Source organism: Orycteropus afer, unplaced genomic scaffold, assembly GCF_000298275.1.
Source record: "Orycteropus afer afer isolate SDZICR_OR568_19922 unplaced genomic scaffold, OryAfe1.0 scaffold00015, whole genome shotgun sequence".
NCBI lineage: Eukaryota > Metazoa > Chordata > Mammalia > Tubulidentata > Orycteropodidae > Orycteropus > Orycteropus afer.
In genome coordinates this window covers 12746088-12754799 of record NW_006921602.1, presented here as the reverse complement: position 1 = coordinate 12754799, position 8712 = coordinate 12746088, and positions in this window count along the sequence as shown.

Here is an 8712-nt window from a genome sequence, read left to right as displayed (position 1 = left end):
CCTGGACAGAAAGAACTTCATCCAGGTGGTAGGACTGGAAAGGGGCGCTGCCAGCTAAAAATAAAAAATGCAGAGTCTGGTAATAATGTATTTTCAAAATGTCTACCTCCAAGCCGTGAAAGTTGTCTAGAATTTTTTTTTAATGTATCTCCATATAAGAACACATTCATTACCTCCTTTCTTACGAAAGGATAATTGATCTGCCAAAGATGTTTGAGAAGAAGCAGTGATATTAAAAATAGAACCACAAGATTGGCAGGTAGTTCTTTTTTTTTTTTTTTAATTGTGATTTGGGTGAAAGTCTACAGAGCAAATTCATTTTCCATAAAATAGTTCATATACATTTTGTTTCATGATATTGATTGCAATCCCCATAATGTAACACTTCCTACCACTTCCTCCCTGTGGCCACCTTTTCTGTGTCCTTCTTTCCCATGCGTTCCTGCTCTCTGAGCTATCTTCCTACACAAACACTGGTCCTCTGATCTCCCATGGTTGATCGTTCTAAGGAGTGTACTTACCTGATATAAATGTTCACCCTATATGCCTGTCTGTTGTTGGCTGGAAGCAACAGGAGTTAAGTTTAATTCCAGGCCTGAAGGATGACTAGAGGCTATAGTCTTGGGGGTTTCACCAGTCTGTATCAGACTAGTAAGCCTGGTCTTCTTTATGATTTTGAGTTTTGTTCCACATTTTTCTCCCATTCTATCCAGACTCTCCTGCACTGATCCCTTTCAAAGTGGTTGACAGTGGTAGCTGAGCACCATCTAGTTCTTCTGGTCTCAGGGTCAAGTAGGCTGAGGTTCACATGGTCCACTAGCTCCTTGCGCTAATTGGTTCCATGTGTCTTTGGTATTCTCCATTCTTTTTTTCCTCGAGGAGAGACCAATTGTTACATCTTAGATGGCCATTTGCAAGCTTTTAAGACCCTAGTCACTACTCACCAAAGTTGTAAAAAACAGTGTTTTTGTGTAGTATGTTATGCCAATTGAGTTTGATGTCCCCCACCACCATGATCCTGAGCCCACAGGCCCAACAACTCGTTCCCTCAGGTTGATTAGCTGTGGCTAAGAAGTTATCATAACTTTGCTTCCTATTAGCTCTGTTTTATGTTTGGACATTCTTGTAGCACATACAAATAAGTATGTAGAAATATCAAGATTGGCAGGTAGTTCTTTTGGAAATAGAGTCCCTTCTTACTAGATGCAAGCCTTATCCATTTGAAATCCATATCCTAAATGAAACATCACATATAGCAGGACAACCCCTCTTTAAACTGTATTGAGAACTTCCTTCACTGGCTGTTCCTTAAGCCTGCAATGCAATAACCACTTTAGATAATGTAATTATTTTTATGACAGTTTGTTGGTGTTGTTTCATCATAACCCAACTGCTTGGGGGGTGGGTACTCAGATGAACATTTTCTCACTCGCCAGCAGGGAATGGAATGCTAATGCTGGGAAAAGAAAATGAAGCTACAGGGAAAAAGTGTGCCTACAATGGGGAAAAGGGAAAGTGAAACATTTATAGAGTGCTATCCATGTCCAAGGGAGCTCTGATAGCATGGTACCTAAGGTACTTGACTGCTAACCAGAAGGCTGGCAGTTCAAACCCACCAGCCACTCCTTGGAAGGAAGGTTGGGCGATCTACTTCCGTAGTGATACCGCCTCAGAAACCCAAGGAGGGGTCGCTGTGAGTCAGGGCTGACTTGATGGCACATAACAACACCCATGCCAAAAGGAGCTCTGGTAGTGTAGTGCCTAAGGCACTTGACCGCTAACCAGAAGGCTGGTGGTTCAAATCCACCAGCCACTCCTCGAAAGGAAGGTTGGGCAATCTACGTCCGTAGTGCTACTGCCTCGGAAATCCCAGGAGGGGTCGCTGTGAGTTGGGTCCGACTTAACGGCACATAACAACAACAACATCCATGCCAGAAGTAGACTGCCCAGCCTTCCTTCCGAGGAGTGGCTGGGTTTGAACCACCCATCTTCTGGGTAGTAGTCAAATGCCTTAGGCACTACATCACCAGAGTTCCTGTATCCATGCCAGACACTTTGGTAGCACAGTGGGAATAAAATGAACAAGGCAAATCTTTATTAGCTAATTCTGAGTAAAATGACAGAGATGCCCCTTTTTCCTCTTTTGTAAGACTGTTTAGCAGAGGCATAGTTGTGGTCCAGCAGGATAGATTCGGGACATTTCATATGAAATGAGGCTTTAAAAGTTGAATGGTTAGTTTTAGACAAGGGAATAGGGAACATTCTAAGCACAAGGAATAGCATAAGCAAAAGAGTGCTTAGGATTAGCAGACAGTCCAGTTTAGTTGTGGCAATGTGTTGCTTGGAGTCCCTGTGTGATGCAAGTAGTTAATACACTCAGCCAGTGACTAAAAAGTTGGGAGATTCGAGTACACCCAGAGTGCCTCCAAAGAAAGTCCTGGTGATTTACTTCTGAGAAATAAGCCATTGGACTTATGGAGGACAGTACTACTCCATCACACATGGGGTTACCATGAGTCAGAATCAACCTGACAACAACTGGTATGTGGTCCTCATGTTTTCCAGGGCTCCTGGTTCAAGTGACAGAAACCCAACCTGAACGTGCTTAGCCAAAAGGGGAAAAGATGAATTAGCTCAAAGAATCCAAAAAAGAATTGAACAGTCAAACCAGAGGTGGGAAATGATATACCAAGGCTTCAAGAACTTCTGGAACCAGAAACTTCAATGCCAATAGGACTTTCTTGTTCCTTACTTGCTTCCCTTGTTGAATTGACTTTTTGGTTTCTCTCAAAGCAGGCTAGCTTCCTTCACATAGCTGGAAACATGGCACCTTCCAAATTTTACATCTGACCATTTCCACCACTAGAAAGGGACTAACAATTCAAATTTGAAAAATCCTGGGAGAGGGAGCAAGTTGTTGGACCTGTGGGATTGGGACCATGGTTGCAGGGAACATCAAGCTCAATTGGCATAACACACTACACAAAAACATAGCTCCACATCCTACTTTGGCGAGTAGTGACTGGGATCTTAAAAGCTTGCAAGCAGCCATCTAGGTGTGATGGGTCTCTCCTCATCCAGAGCAAAGAGGAATGAAGAAAACCAAAGACACATGGAAATAATTAGTCCAAACAACTGGTATACCATGTGATCCTCAGCCTATATGACTAAGGCCAGAAGAACTAGATGGTGCCCAGCTACCACTGTCAACCACTCGGAGGGGGATCTATGTAAGAGATCCTGGACAGAGTGGGAGAACAATGTGGAGCAAAACTCAAAAGCATTTAAAAAAAGGGGGGGCAGTTTTGCTGGTCTCATAGAACCCCTGAGACTATGGCCCCTACCTATCCTTCAGGTCTGAAATTGAACCCACTCCTGTGGCTTCCAGCCAAACAAAAGATAGGCATATGAGTTGAACATTTACAATAGGTAGAAACACTCCTTGGAGAGATCAATCATGGGAGAATAGAAGGGCAGTGTGTGCATAGGGAGACAGCTCAGTGGGGCAGGAGTGCATGGGAGGGAAGGACATAGGGAAGAGGTAACTATGGGGAGGAAGTAAGTGGGGAGCGCTTACATTGTGGGAAATTGCAGTCAATGCCATGAGACAAAGTGTATGTGAGCTGCTGTATGGAAAGTGAATTTGTTCTGTAAACTTTCAGGCAAATCACAATAAAATTTTAAAAATTAAAAAAATAAAGGAAGAATCCTGGGAAAAAGTGGTGATTGGCCAGGCTTAGACACCCCCCCCCATCCCTGGACCAATCCCAAGAGGCCACAGAGAAAGGCAGAGCACACTATTAATCTGCACCATAATGCTTGCTAACAGTATGAGAAAAAGTGAGCAATGGGTCTGAAAAGCAGTAAAGTCTTAGGAGGCTTTGCTCAGGGAGTTGGTAAGGACTGAAGCTGGCATCTCTTCAAGGAGCATTATCAGCAAGAGGGAAATATGTTGGCTGGAAATTGTGGTGTATACTTGCTGGACTATCTTTTTTAAATGGGATTGGAAAAGTTTTGTCATTCAAAATGATTATGCTTTGTCATTTCAATCAAGATGATAAGAAACATAGTGGCTCCTTCACATTGGTTTTAAGGATAGCAAGTCCTGGGATCCAATCTTGGGTCTTCAACCTTCTAGTTGGTAACTTTAGGAAAGTATCTTAACCATTCTGAGCCTCAATCTCCTCATTGAAAAATAGTAGTAATAATGACAGCTAACATCTCTTGAGAAGTGTGTTCTAGGTACTTTTCAAACATTATCTCATTTAATCCTTAAAATAACCCTATAAACCTGTTGCCATGGAGTCTATTCTGACTCATAGCAACCCAATAGGACAGAGTAGAATGGATTCTACATAGGGTTTCCAAGGCTGTAGTATTTATGATTGTAAGGCTGTCATAGGACCAGGCAGTGTTTCTTTCTGTTGTACATAAGGTCGCTATGGGTCACAACTGACTGGACAACACCTAACAACAATAATAACAATCTTTAGAGAGGTAGACTGCCACATCTTTCTCCCACAGAGGCTGGTGGTTTTGGTTTGAACTGCCCACCTTTCGCTTAGCAACTTAGTGCTTAACCACTTTGCCATAAATCTCAGATAATAATCCCCACTCATAGGGTTATTGTAAAGATTAAAGAACTCATGTAAGATGCATAGCCCAATTGCCCAGCACACAGCCAGCACTCCATGCATCATTATTTTTAATTATTGTTGCCCAGAAAAGGAAACTCCCTGTACTTCCTGATTGCCTTGGGCACCAGAAGCTGACACTTCTAGAAAATAATAACAAGTGGAAGTGAAGAACTCCATGACTCCCTATCTCTGACAGGGCTGGAGGTGGGGATAGTTATAGTGTGACTCAGTAGACGCTAAAATTGGCCAGGGATGCTCATTATAAATGAATGAAAAGTAGGATTTTGAGAACTGTGGTTGTGGAATATCAAACGAATGAGCATTTTTCTTTATTTTTCTATACAGGATAAAACTTCCCCCAAAAAAAGACTACCTGTAAAGCTTATCTGAGGAACCCTGATAGTGAAATGCTTAAACACTTGGCTGCTAACCAAAAGGTTAGCAGTTCAAACCCAAGAGCTGCTTTGTGGGAGAAAGATATGGTAGTCTGCCCCCATTAAGATTATAGCCTTGGGAACCCTATGGGGAAGTACTGCTCTGTCCTATGGAGTTGCTGTGACTTAGAATAGACTCAGCAGCAACAGGTTTACAGAGTTGATTGAGAGGACCATTTGAAGAGTATCATCTCTTTGATCTAAATGTTGTTAAACAAATGGGATTATTCAACCAAAGGCAGGAACTAACATTCACTGAAAAATACATATGTGCTTGGGCACTGTGCTGAGCCCTCTATATACGTTACTCTCATTCCTGCCCCACCCCACCCAACAACCCAGTAAGTTGGGTATTTTCTCTGTAAAATCCCAATGAGGAAACTGAGGCTGAGAGTTTGGCAGATCATCAGTTTGTGAGTACCAAAGCTGAGATCCAAACACAAGTCTGTCTGTCTTCAAAGTTTAGGATACAAAGTAAGTCCCACTTCCTTACCAGGGAGAGAGATTCAAGTCATGGGTACTACCGAAATTTAAGAAAACTAGTAAAATAATAGGCACATCTGACCTTCTCTTGTCTGTAAACCTTTTCACCATGGTCATCACCCTCCCCTGTACCTCCCCTCACTCTAGACAGTACCTCCTGTCTGTCCAGGAGTGCAGATTTTCCCAAGGAATGTTTTCTGATCAAAATATGTCTGTCCTCTCCTACTGAACTCAACATAGTGATGTTGGGTTCTAAAGGGATGATGTACTCATTCCTATAGATTTTTGCATTTAAAATTGGGTTTCCTGGGAGTCATGGAATAATATTAAGAAATAATTGAAATTATGGAAATTTAAGAACCTAGAGGAAGAGGTCAGATGATCTTGGCTAAAAGCACACAACACCAAAAAGATACTTAAGTGTGTTTTATTGATTGTGCAAAAACATTTGACTGTGTGGATCATAACAAATTATGGACAACATTTCAATGAATGAGAATACCAGAACACTTCATTGTGCTTATGCAGATCTGTACATAGACCATGAGGCAGTCATTCAGACAGAAAAAGATGATACTATGTGGTTTAAAATCAGGAAAGATGTGCATCAAGATTATATCCTTTCACCATACTTAGTCAATCTGTAGTCTGAGCAAATTATCCAAGGACTATGTAAAGAAGAATGCAACATGAGGACTGGAGGAAAACTCAACCTGTGATATGCAGAGGATACAGCCTTGCTTGCTGAAAGTAAAGAGGACTTGAAGCACTTACTGATAAAGATCAAAGACTACAGTCTTCACTATGGGTTATATCTAAACATAAAACAAAAATCCTCACAACTGAACCAATAAGTAACATCATGATAAATGGAGAAAAGATTGAAGTTGTCAAAGATTTCGTATTACTTGGATCCACAATATACGCCCATGGAAGCAGCAGTCAAGAAATCAAACAACATATTACATCTGACAAATTTCTGCCAAAAAAAAATCTCTTTAAAATGTTAAAAAGCAGAGATATCACTTTGAGGACTAGGGTATACCTGACCCAAGCCATGGTATTTTCAATCGTCTCATATGCATACAATATGTCGTCTGATTTCCTGACTGCTACTTCCATTGGTGTTGATTGTGGAACCAAGTAATGTGAAATCTTGGACAGCTTCAATCTTTTTGACTTATTGCACTGGACAAATCTGCTGCAAAAGACTGCTTTAAAATGCTGAAGAGCAAAGATGTCTCTTTGAAGACTAAGGTGTGCCTAACCCAAGCTATGATATTTTCAATCACCTCATATGCATGTGAGAGCTGGACAATGAACAAGGAAGACTGAAGAAGAGTTGATGCTTTTGAGTTGTGGTGTTAGCGAAGAATACTAAAAGTAAATGGCCTGCCAGAATGAATAGATCTGTCCTGGAAGAAATGCAGCCAGAGTGCTACTTGGAAGCAAGAATGGCCAGGCTTCATTTCACCTTCCTTGATCATGTTGTCAGAAGGGTCCTTCCCTGGAGAACGATATCATGCTTGGTAAAGTGGAGGGTCAACAAAAAGGAAAAGGCCCTCAATGAGATGAATTGTCACAGTGGCTGCAACAATGGGCTCAGGTATAGCAAGGATCGTGGGTCTGGCACAGGACTGGGCAGCATTTCATTCTATTGTACTTAGGGTTGCTATGAGTCAGGTCAACTTGACGGCACCTAACAACAACAAGAACATCAAAAGCTGGACAATGAATATGGAAAGCTGAAGAAGAATTGATAGCTTTGAGTTATGGTATTGGCAAAGAATACTGAATATGCCATGTACTGCCACAAGAATGAACAAATCTGTCTTGGAATAAGTACAACCAGAAAGTGCTTCGTAGAAGCAAGGATGGTGAGACTTCATCTCACATACTTGTTGTTGTTATGGCTGTCCAGTTGGACCCGACTCATAGCGACCCCTCCTTGGGTTTCTGAGACAGTATCACTACAGAAGTAGATTGCCCCATCTTCCTTCTGAGGAGTGGCTGCTGGGTTTGAACTGCCAGCCTTCTGGTTATCAGTCAAATGCCTTAGGCACTATGCTACCAGAGCTCCTTTCTGAGGCAATTGTTGTTGTTGTTGTTTGCCGTCAAGTCAGCCCCGACTCATAGCGACCCCTCCTTGGGTTTCCGAGGCAGTATCACTATGGAAGTAGGATTGCCCAACCTTCCTTCCGAGGAGTGGCTGGTGGGTTTGAACCGCCAGCTTTCTGGTGAGCAGTCAAGTGCCTTAGGCACTATGCTACCAGAGCTCCTTCTGGGGCAGTAGTAGGCAATATAAGTTTACATCAGTACCTGTGACAGCTCTGACTTATACCCATGCTCTCTCCTTGATCTTGGAGTCAGTCATTTCTGTGTTAACAAGCTCCTACCACCGTCCCACCCCAGCCTTGCCTAAGGAAAAATGCCACATGAGTTGCTGCTTTACTTTAACAACATCAGTAACCACTGTGACAAAAGAAAATGAAATACATATACTTCTGATTTACAGAGTGTTCATCTTCTTAATTATAAACTGCTTTGAGAGCTTCAGGGGGAAAAAAAGAAAAAGCATATGTGCCTGGCAAGGAACTTAGATTTCTTTTAATAAAGGAAGAAAGGAACTTTTCAAGGTTTTGACAAGGGTATGAATCTTGTAAGCAAAGGTTTTAAGGAAATAATATTATGCAAAAATATGTTGTGTTCAGCAGACAAAGGCAAAGCCCTACAATTCCAATGCATAGTGCCAGCTAGAAGAGGGATGGACACATTTAGGAATCCTAGATCTTCCACACAGCTTGTGTGATAGCTACTAATTTCACTTGACAAACTTCAGGGTATAAGAACTGCTACACTTATTTATTTTTAATTTAAACAAAATAAAATCTGATTTGGATCCCCTGCAACACTGCTGGTAGGGTCAGAAATCAAGCTCAGCTATTATTTGGGCTCTTTTCCCAACTCTAGCAGAGGCTTTTGATGCCTGGTGAGACTACCTAAGTTCCCCCAGGCCTTGCCACATATGGTTCAAGGTGGTTTGACTTCCATCTGCACTGGAGCAAAGATGGCGGACTAGGCAGAAGGATTGCACAGACCCTCTTCAACAAAGAAAAGGGAAACCAATTAACACAGACACAGAACATAATCTTGGACCC